Source organism: Salvelinus alpinus, chromosome 27 (assembly GCF_045679555.1).
Source record: "Salvelinus alpinus chromosome 27, SLU_Salpinus.1, whole genome shotgun sequence".
Taxonomy (NCBI): Eukaryota; Metazoa; Chordata; class Actinopteri; order Salmoniformes; family Salmonidae; genus Salvelinus; species Salvelinus alpinus.
This window is the reverse complement of record NC_092112.1, coordinates 29,950,992-29,963,248: the sequence shown is the minus strand read 5'-3', so window position 1 is coordinate 29,963,248 and position 12,257 is coordinate 29,950,992.

Sequence of the window (12,257 nt, the reverse complement as noted above, 5' to 3'; positions counted from 1 at the left end):
TTCAGTCGAGCAGTGAAATTTAAGCACAGATTCAACCACAAAGACAAGGAAGGTTTTCCAATGATTCATGAAGAAGGGTGCATATTGGTAGATAGGTAAAAAAAAACACTGACATTGAAGATCCCTTTGAGTATGGTGCCGTTATTTGGATGGTGTATCAATACACCCAGTCACTTACAAAGATACAGGCACCCTTCCTAACTCAGTTGCCAGAAAGGAAGGAAATCGTTCAGGGATTTCACCATGAGGCCAATGGTGATTTTAAAACAGTTACAGAGTTTAATGGCTGTGATAGGAGATAATTGAGGAGGGATAAACAACAATGTAGTTACTCCACAATACTAACATAATTGACAAAGTCAAAAGAAGGAAGCCTGTACAGAGTTAAAATATTCCAAAACATGTATCCTGTTTGCAATAAGACATTACAGACATTATTTCAGCAAGATGGCGCCGACAGAGATGGTCGCCTCACTTCAGGTCCTTAGGAAACTATGCAGTATCTTTTTTTACATTGTTAGCCCAGAAAATCTCAAGTGTTATTACATAAGAACTATTGGATATAAAAGCGACGTCAACTTACCAACATTACGACCAGGAATACGACTTTCCTGTACGGACCTCCACCCTGGACATGGGATCTAATCCCAGAGGCCGACCCAAAACAACGTGGTTGCCGCAGGAAAGGCAGACGGAGCGGCCTACTGGCTAGATTTAGAAAGCGAGCACACCATCAACCGCTTCCGAGCATATTACTCGCTAATGTCCAATCTCTAGACAACAAGGTGGACGGAATTAGGGCACGAGTTGCCTTCCAGAGAGACACCAGAGGAGACACCAGATATTGTAACGCTATATGTTTCACGGATACATGGCTCATTCGGGATATGTTGTCCGAGTCGGTACAGCCACCCGGTTTCCTCATGCATCGCGCCGACAGAAACAAACATCTCTCTGGTAAGAAGAAGGGCGGTGGTGTATGCCTTATGATTAAAGACTCATGGTGTAATCATAACAACATACAGAATCTCAAGTCCTTTTGTTCACCTGACCGAGAATTCCTTGCAATCAAATGCTGACCGCATTATCTCCAAAGAGAATTCTCTTCGATTATAGTCACAGCTGTGTATACCCCCCCCAAAAGCAGATACCTCGACGTCCCTGAAAGAACTTCACCGGACTCTATGGAAACTGGAAACCATATATCCTGAGGCTGCATTTATTGTAGCTGGGGATTTTAACAAAGCAAATCTGAGAACAAGGCTTCCTAAATTCTATCAGCATATCGAATGCGCGACACAAGCTGGTAGCATTCTGGACCATTCCGCAATGCATACAAAGCCTTCCTCCGCCCTCCTTTCGGCAAATCTGACAATGACTCCATTTTGTTGCTCCCATCCTATAAGCAGAAACTTAAACAGGAAACACCCGTGCTCAGGTCTGACCAATTGGATTGCACGTTTCAAGATTGCTTTGATCACGTGGACTGGGATATGTTCCAGTTAGCCTCAGACAATAACAGTGACATATACGCTGACTCGGTGAGCGAGTTTATTAGCAAGTGCATTGGAGATGTTGTACCCACTGTAACTATTAAAACCTTCCCTAACCAGAAACCGTGGATTGATGGCAGCATTCGCGCAAAACTGAAATCGCGAAACATTGCTGTTAACCATGGCAAGGCGACTGGAAACATGACCGAATACAAACAGTGTAGTTATTCCCTCCACAAGGCAATCAAACAAGCAAAGCGTCAGTATAGAGACAAAGTAGAGTCGCAATTCAACGGCTCAAACACGAGATGTATGTGGCAGGGTCTACAGTCAATCACGGATTACAAAAAGAAAACCAGCCCGGTCGTGGACATCAACTTCTTGTTCCCAGACAAATTAAACAACTTCTTTGCTCGCTTTGAGGACAATACAGTGCCACTGACACGGCCCGCTACCAAAGCCTGTGGGTTCTCCTTCTCTGTGGCCAACGTGAGTAAAACATTTAAATGTGTTAACCCTCACAAGGCTGCCGGCCCAGACGGCATCCCTAGCCGCGTCCTCAGAGCAGACCAGCTGGCTGGTGTGTTTACGGACATATTCAGTCAATCCCTATCCCAGTCTGCTGTCCCCACATGCTTCAAGATGGCCACCATTGTTCCTGTTCCCAAGAAAGCTAAGGTAACTGAACTAAATGACTATCGTCCCGTAGCACTCACTTCTGTCATCATGAAGTGCTTTGAGAGACTAGTCAAGGATCATATCACCTCCACAGTACCTGACACCCTACACCCACTCCAATTTGCTTACCGCCCCAATAGGTCCACAGGCGATGCAATCGCCATCACAATGCACACTGCCCTATCCCATCTGGACAAGAGGAATACCTATGTAAGAATGCTGTTCATTGACTACAGCTCAGCATTTAACACCATAGTACTCTCCAAACTCGTCATTAAGCTCAAGACCCTGGGTCTCGACCCCACCCTGTGAAACTGTGCCCTGAACTTTCTGACGGGCCGCCCCCCAAGTGGTGAAGGTAGGAGACAACATCTCCACCCCGCTGATCCTCAACACTGGGGCACCACAAGGGTGCGTTCTCAGCCCTCTCCTGTACTTCCTGTTCACCCATGACTACGTGGCCATGCACGCCTCCAACTCAATCATCAAGTATGCAGACAACACTACAGTGGTAGGCTTGATTACCAACAACGACGAGACGGCCTACAGGGAGGAGGTGAGTGCCCTCAGAGTGTGGTGTCAGGAAAATAACCTCTCACTCAACGTCAACAAAACAAAGGAGGTGATTGTGGAATTCAGGAAACAGCAGATTGAGCACCCCCCCATCCACATCGACTGGACAGTTGTGGAGAAGGTGGAAAGTTTTAAGTTCCTCGGCGTACACATCACGGACAAACTGAAATGGTCCACCCACACAGACTGAGTGGTGAAGAAGGCGCAACAGCGCTAAAAAATTGATTTAATAAAGGTATCACCAGTCACTTTAAATAACGGCAATTTAATCATGTTTACATATCCTACATTACTCATCTCATATGTATATACTGTATTCTATACCATCTACTGCATCTTCCTATGCCACATGGCCATCGCTCATCCATATATTTATATATACATATTCTTATTCATCCCTTTACATTTGTGTGTAGAAGGTTAGAATTTGTTAGATTACTTGTTAGATATTACTGCACTGTCGGAACTAGAAGCATAAGCATTTCACTACACTCGCATTAACATCTGCTAACCATGTGTTGGTGACCAATTAAATGTGATTTGATTGGATTTTATTTCACACAGAGTGAGTCTATGTAACTTATTGTGTGATTTGTTAACCCATATTTTACTCCTGAACTTATTTAGGTTTGCCTAAACAAAGTGTCTGAATACTTATGTAAAGACTATATTTGAGTTAGTTATTTTTCTTCCAGTTTAAAACATTACAGAGTATTTTGTGTAGATTGTTGACAAAAAAAGTAAATTTAAATCCTTTTCAATCCCACTTTGTAACACAATAAATTGTGAAGAAATTCAAGAGGTCTGAATACTTTTTCAAGGCACTGTATGTAATAGCAATCAACCCTTAGGATAGAGGGGACATGTACGAAATTCAGGCACTTATATTTGCAATATAAATAGTTAGGCTTTTACAATGTATTATTAGCCAATAGTCATCTATTAGGCATGTACTCAGTTATTTGTCTTCTTTATCTAATAAAATGTGTTCATTCATTCACAACTATCATGTTGCTGTGCCCAGCACAGGCAGTGGGGTCCCCTGGTCTTCTGGTACAAGTGCTGTGGGAAAGGATGGTAGGCTTAGCAGAGATGGCTCAGAGGTGAGTGCAGTGAAGGTTGGAAACAGAGAGACACAGATGTACTGACATCCCTTTTATGTTGGTTCTATTATGTAATAGCAATTAACACTTAGGAGTGACAGACAGTGTGACGTGCAGACAGACGAAGTGATGAAAGAGGAGAACAAGGATAAGCACAGACCAACAGAGTGATAGACGGACAGACAGCAGAGAAGATGCAGAGACAGACTGCACAACAGGGAGGTAACAGAGGCACAGTTATAGTGGTGAGTTTTATCTCCAGTGGTGTTTTTACACGTTGTATTTGTCTTAAACGGTCACTGGTACAGTCAAAGTTGCGCAGTGATGTGGGCTGGTGTGGCTAAATTGCCAGGGCTGAATTTTTGTCCCAGTCCGCCCCTGCCATTATTCATCTGATTATAACCTCAAGATCAGAATTGGAGGACTTGTTCTTTAAATAGCATACTGTGTTAAAAGGTTGTGTGTTGTCATTGGCTATTTTGTACTGTCAGGGACATTAAACACACTGATAATTTAGGATAATTTCAGACATACAGTACAGTAGTCCAAAGAACTTCAGTTGATTGCCCACTATGTGGTGCCATTGGTTAACATTACCAGTGTTGAGAGCCTGCTGCTGGAAAGGAATGCAAATTACTTGGATTTTCTTATTTTGAACAGCAATGAAATAACCAATGAATTCAACAGCCAGTGACTGGCAGGGAAATTGACTCCGGCATATAGTCAATATTTTACATTATAAATGTTTGTCTCAGCTTTGATGAACTTGTAGTCTGACACCAGCATAAATCCTCAGCCACACATCTTACTTCTGAACTAATAAAACTGCCTGAGAGTAAGCAGTACCACAGACTGCCTGGACCCTCTCCCACACTCATCTCAGCAGACAACCCCTTCTCCAGACTGGCTAATATCTCATTATGGAGGCCTGTGGGACCCACTAAGATGTATAACATGTTAATCCTCCTTTGGAATCACTACAGGATGTCAACTGCATCACTGCTCTGTCTATACAGTAGGACCTCTGTCATAGTGACATAATGTCATACTGAAACTCAACCCAAGTCACTATTTTAAGCAACATGACTGTCATTGAAGACACCTCATTCTCTGCTTGTGTCATACTGCCACATTGGCATACTGAAGCTCAACGTCAACCCAAGGCTCTATGACCACATCCCTTTTATTCAAGGCCCCTCCACTCATTACGAAAGAAGTCTCTTGTCAAAAGCCAAACATCCTGCCATGATCTCAGAGCAATATTCCTTTCCTCACAGGATGGGAGCTGGAGATAGGAGACTGATGAAAACAGGAAGATGCTGCTTGGGAAAGGGCCTGATGTCTGTCACTCGTCTTTTCTGTGTTTTGTCTCTGTCTGCTCCCAACTTGGCTATTTCTGTAGTGTTTGGTGCCAAGCTAATGGAGGTGTCAGGCACTAGTGGTGTGTGGGTAAAATCACTGAGGAAGCCAATCCAAGCCAGTAAAAAAATACATATTACAACCTATGTTGTGATAATTTTGATGTTTGCTCTATAACCCATTCCTTCATTTGCCAGCGTGATATACAATAAGGCCGTGACAACAAAAGAACAACAGTCACACAGTGGCAGAAAAAATTCAACTACACATTTGTTTGATCACAAAACCGGAGAGCAACATCTGTCCTGTGAAGTCCACAAAGCAAATATTGCATGTAACAAACAGCTATATGACCTGTCAGGGGTGTGGAATGTGTCCCATTCATTGTATCCGTTTTAGTGGATGTCATTCATCATCACTATCGGTCACCCATGGGAGAGAAAGGACTCTTTTCTGTAGGAAGTTCAGCATAAAATGGTCACAATCTCCCTGGCGTTCACTGTTATCGTCTTCGACAGGCTTGGCCAGTATACCACCTGATCATTTCTAGATCTATTATAGGTTTACAGATAGGGAATCTATGGTCTCCCGTTGGCTAGCTCTTATATAAGACAAAAGAACAATTCTGTAATGTCTAAATAAAACATGGAGATACCGTATCTGAAATATGGTTTCCTGCTTCAGAATAAACCCAAATGATTAATAGCACAACATTCTTGCCAGGTCTAGGCCTATTATCAAGGGCAGCTCTATAGGCATACATCCCTGGCATTTAAATAAAGCCTTTGTGCTTTACTTCTGACTTTAGAGAAGAGTAAAAAATTGTCTCAAACTGAACACCCAGGCATTCAGTACATTAACGAGTAGTATTACTAGAACTACTGTACATGTACACTACCCAGACTCCTCGTGGGTAGAGCAGGCCCAGTATGGCATAGATGACCACAAACATGCCAATGATTTGAACAGCTGTAGCTGAGTAATGCACTGTGTTTGATGTAATAGAACAGGTGCAGAATTGAATGTATATGGAGTTGTTATGGTATGATGGGGCCTCTGAGGGGCCCATGGCTGTGTCTTAGAGCCGTATAAATCAAACAGACACTTATACTCAGAGCACAGGGGTCAGTGTTTGGGTTGGGCCTATAACATTTTCATAACATTCTCACCAAACAGGTAACACAGACTGTGTTACAAGCACTATGCAGCATGTTAACTCTACAATGTTATGGAAATGTGGATGACAAAATAGGTGAATGTTAACTTTTAATCAGCTTTGTAACGGCCCAATAATACTGTACATGTCTTGCATTTGTGTTTTAGATGCAAGTAGATTCATGTGTAATATACAGTACATGAATATTATATTAATATAACCTAAATATAAACCTCCAATAAAAGCTCATATTTACTTAGGTGCTTTTGATAGCAGCACAAGAGATGGTTCCCAGATCTGTCGTACAGTATCAGAGAATGGAATGTTGAGCTCTCCAGCTGGTCAAATTTCCTCCTTTGACAGTGGACCATGCACGTGCTTGTTGTTCTTGGCACATGTTTGACTCTCCAAGGAGGACCAATGACCAATGACATCCACTTTCCTCTTCTAGTTCTTTGCTTCTATTGGTGGAGCAAAAGGGTGCTTTTGGCCTGGAAAAGCCTTGATTTTTTACATTGTTTGCAAACTGATATGGGACATGTATTAACGTCAAAATAACATGCAAAACAAGCAACCCTGTTTTGAGCTGGGGTCGCCACTGATTATGACTCATACTGTGGCACTCAATCTCCAGACTCCAAACTCTGGGAGACTCCGCACCCAATCCTATCAGATAGTTGAAATGGCCATATCCTCTCTTCCCACACCCCTGAGCCAGTATCACCCCAGCACCTCTCCCTCCTCAGGCATCTCAAACACACCCAGACTGAAGGCTGGGTCAGTTCATTAATTCTCTCTGCTGCCAGTATACACTGGTCTGGGACCTATGAGAGATGCTTGTGGTTGCTCCCACACTTATAGCAAATACCTCCATCCATTCCAGGGAGGTATGAGGAGTCAGAGGCCTACCTTGCTATGTTGCTAATGCCCATACCTCTTCCATCGGTTAAGATGAAACATCTGATAAAATAAGAATTCATCACTTCAAGAAGTGTACAGAGTATTCCCTGAAATCTCTTTTTAATCAATTACTATGTTGATGAAATGTGGTGGATTATGTAATGGTCTTTCTGCAGGAGAGGCACGCTCTTCCATTTTCCTGTGTAAAGTACATTATGTGCTGTATCTCAAATGATGAAATCTTAACTTTCCTAATCCTAAACAGTAGATCATTAGTCTAGTCCAGTGTTCTTGTCATTGCTATGGTCAAGGAAAGTCCCCCTCTCTAGCCTCCATCCACCCTCCTCTAAGCAATAGGCAGTAATGCAGAGGCATTGACAGATATGAATGGGCCATTGTGCTTAATATTTGAGTGGTTGTCCTGGTGGTGGAAGTTTGGGCCAGGCCTAGGGAAGGGTGGGCACTGTCCTTGTTTGTGCCCTCTAATATTGACAGAGGAAGAGCTCAAGGAAAATGTACATGACATAAGGTCGGTCACTTCATTCACAGGAACATGAGTTCCGTCATTCACCCTGTCAATGATACAAGACCATAATCCACATGTTACTCAAGGAATCTAATACATTGTTTTTCATTTTCTGTTTAAGATTTGTGTCAGCACTGTATAATTCCTAAATGCATGTTGGGTATCATTATGGCCAATGCTGTAGATGTTCAGTGGCTTTTTGAAGTACTCTGGCTGACCTTCTAGGGAATAGTTAATTAAAGCATTGGAAATAGACTCATTCACCTCTGGTCTTAGTGTTCTGATAGGAACTGAACTGAATTCTTAGGGATATTCTATATCTATAATATACAATTATGTTAGGAGTAATGGTTGTTCTAGCCTACAGTCTTTTCCTGTATCTGAGTACATTTAAATGTGTGTTAAGGAATGCTATTGATATTCCTTGCCCCCCCCCCCCCCCCACTGCTGAGCCAACAGTCTGGAGTACATACTTACCCAGAATACTTACACCAGCCACAGGGGAGAGAGTGGGGGCTATCAGGGCTTCTCCAATGACACAGCTAAACACACTGCAGTCAGATGTGTCCACTCTCACCCTGCCTGGCCTGCTGTCAACCCCACTACCCCCCACTGTACTGCATTGAATGTTTGTTTGACTGCTCTGTTGTTGGTCAATAGACTTGAGGTTCTAGTGCTATGTAGTTGTCTAGCACTGTGCATGCTACAGGGGGCGTCAACTACTCAAAGCCATTCAAGAGCTGAAGCTTACTTCATCCTAAATTGATGATAGAGCTATGACTGTGTTGTAGATTTTTGGTGCACAGAGATGACAGGAGAAATACATTCTCACATGTAAACCACACTGTTTTCTCTGAAAGGAGCTGTTGTATGGCCATAGACATAAAAACAAATTTTTAGAATGTGCATAATCTGATATTATACAGTACCATGTTATACACTGAAAAGGGAGATTTTCATTCATGAATTGTAAAATGTCATCAGCTCTGCAGCTTGCAGATAAAGGTCAACAGTAACGGTATAGCTTTGGTCTTGTGAACATTTCTGGCATGTACAGTACAACCAGCGTCCCACTTTTCATCTCCTCTCACAAGGCTACTTGCCCTGGGTTCAATGAGCCACACAGCCATTCCACATTACTGTGGTCCTGCTCACCCTCATTAATTCCATGTAAACACTTACTGTTGGAGGCGGTCAATTAGCACCAGGTTGTGAGGTGGTATGGTTTCAGAGTCGGGGCCGGCCACGTCACTTCCCTATACTGCCAGGATGGTGAGGTATCCTTCCTGATGATGACTCAGGACCACGGGCACAACTCACTCCACCCTCTACACTCCACCCCATCATAATGTGACTCTGTCTCAGACCTCACCCCTGCTAACCATCGACCCCTGCTGCCCCCCAAGATCAAGAACAATCTTAAATCTAAACTTTAGAAGGCTGTAGGGGTTTCTTTTCAATGTTTAATTTTCATTTTCAAAGATATACAAGTTAATTTCAAATAATTCATATAAATGTAATTTTATTTTTTTATTGGAGAGAACAAAACATAGGACATACAATACGTAAGATAATACAACAAATAAATATATTTAAAAAATATATATGTATAAATTAAACCATTAGCAAAGTAACAGCAGTCACTAGAGGGGGCTGTGCCCCTCCTTTAAGACAGCACTAATAGTATTCACATCAGTATGTACAGTCACTATGACACTTAAACTAGTCACACTTGTGCCTTATGAAAGCTGCGTCTCGCCATTATCAAAAAGAGCATTCATCTTGAGAATACCAGCATCATTCCAACTCTTGAAGCCCACATCCAGATTATTCACATTGGTACCAGACAAGAATGGGGATTCTGTATTCCAAAATGCTTCTGTACTCAATTCTAAGATTTCTGGGTGTTAAACTCTTAAAGATGTGTTAAAGATTTTGTATAATTTCAGTCAGTAGTTTTGAAAGTAGCACTCACAAGCCAAAACAAATCCCAGAAAATGTTGCACAAATGCATACAACGTCATCCATTTCGTATGATATGTTACGTCCTGCATAATTTTGCTTAAGATCCCATTCAATCTCTTTAATTGCATCAAAAAGAGAAACAGATGTACAACCAATTGTCTCAAAGGTCTAAGAAAGAGGAATTATCATCATCCAATCAGCATTATAAACTGGGTGGTTCGAGCCCTGAATGCTGATTGGCTGATAGCCATGGTATATTTAAGCAATAAGGCCTGAGCAGGTGCGGTATATGGCCAATATACCATGGCTAAGGGCTGTTCTTATGCATGACGCAATGCGGAGTGCCTGGACACAGCCCTTAGCCGTGGTATATTGGCCTTATATCACAAACCCCTGAGGTGCATTATTGCTATTATAAACTGGTTACCAACATAATTAGAGCAGTAAAAATAACTGTTTTGTCATACCTGTGGTATACGGTCTGATATACCACGGCTGTCAGACAATCAGCATTCAGGGCTCGAACCACCCAGTTTATAACAGACCTTGTGGGGCCCCAGTGTTGAGGATCAGCGAAGTGGAATTGTTGTTTTCTACCTTCACCACCTGGGGGCGGCGTGTCAGGAAGTCCATGACCCAGTTGCACAGGGCGGGATTCAGTCCCAGGGTTCTCGAGTTTAATGATGAGCTTGGAGGGTACATGGTGTTGAATGCTGAGCTATAGTCAATGAACAGCATTCTTACAGTACATATGTATTCCTCTTGTCTAGATGGGATAGGGCAGTGTGCAGTGTGACGGCGATTGCATCGTCTGTGGATGTATTGGGGCAGTAAGCAAATTGAAGTGGGTCTAGTGTGATAGGTAAGGTAGAGGTGATATGATCCTTGACTAGTCCCTCAAAGCACTTCATGATGACAGAAGTGAGTGCTATGGGGTGATAGTCATTTAGTTCAGTTACCTTTGCTTGCTTGGATACAGGAACAATGGTAGCCATCTTGAAGCATATGGGGACAGCAGACTGGGATAGGGAGAGATTGAACATGTCCGTAAACACACCAGCCAGCTGGTCTGCACATGCTCTGAGGACGCGGCTAGGGATGCCGTCTGGGCCTTGCGAGGGTTAACACTCTTAAACGTCTTACTCACATCGGCCACAGAGAAATGGAGCCCACAGTCCTTGGTAGTGGGTCGCGTCGGTGGCACTGTATTGTCTTCAAAGCAGGCAAAGAAGGTGTTTAGCTTGTCTGGAAGCAAGACGTCGGTGGCTGGTTTTCCTTTTGTAGTCCGTGATTGTCTGTAGACCCTGGTACATACGTCTTGTGTCTGAGCCGTTGAATTGCGACTCCACTTTGTCTCTATACTGACGTTTTGCCTGTTTGATTGCCTTGCGGAGGGAATAACTACACTCTCCATATTCCCAGTGACCTTACCATGGTTAAATGCGGAGGTTCGCACTTTCAGTTTTACGCGAATGCTGCCATCTATCCACGGTTTCTGATTAGGGTAGGTTTTAATAGTCACAGTAGGTATTATATCTCCTATACACTTCCTGATAAACTCAGTCACCGAATCAGTGTATTCATCAATGTTATTCTCGGAAGCTACCTGCAACATATCCCAGTCCACGTGATCAAAACAATCTTGAAGCGTGGATTCCGATTGGTCAGACCAACGTTGAATAGTTCTTAGCACGGGAACTTCCTGTTTAAATTTCTGCTTATAGGAAGGGAGGAGCAAAATGGAGTCATGGTCAGATTTGCCAAAAGGAGGGCGGAGGAGGGCCGTATAGGCATCCCGGAAGTTGGAAGAGGGGTAGAGAGTTTTCGCAGCGCGAGTACTACAGTCGATATGCTGATAGAACTTCGGCATCCTTTTTCTCAAATTTGCTTTGTTAAAATCTCCATGGGTGAACAGTCCCCTCCTGTACTTCCTGTTCACCCATGAGTGTGTGGCCAGAAATTTGGCTTGTCACCTAAAACCCTAACAAACTTTTACAGATGCACAATCGAGAGCATCCTGTTGGGCTGTATCACCGCTTGGTACGGGAACTGCACCGCCCGCAACCGCAGCACTCTCCAGAGGGTGGTGCGGCCTGCCCAACGCATCACCGGGGGCAAACTACCTGCCCTCCAGGACACCTACAGCACCGATGTCACAGGAGGCCAAAAAGATCATCAAGGATGTCAACCACCCGAGCCACTGCCTATTCACCCCGCTATCATCCAGAAGGAGAGTTCAGTACAGGTGCATCAAAGCAGGGACCAAGAGACTGAAAAACAGCTTCTATTACAAGGCCATCAGACTTTTAAATAGCCATCACTAGCACATAGAGGCTGCTGCCTATATACAGTGGGGAGAACAGTGGGGAGAAGTGTTTGATACACTGCCGATTTTGCAGGTTTTCCTGCTTACAAAGCATGTAGAGGTCTGTAATTTTTATCATAGGTACACTTCAACTGTGAGAGACAAAACAAACATCCAGAAACTCACATTGTATGATTTT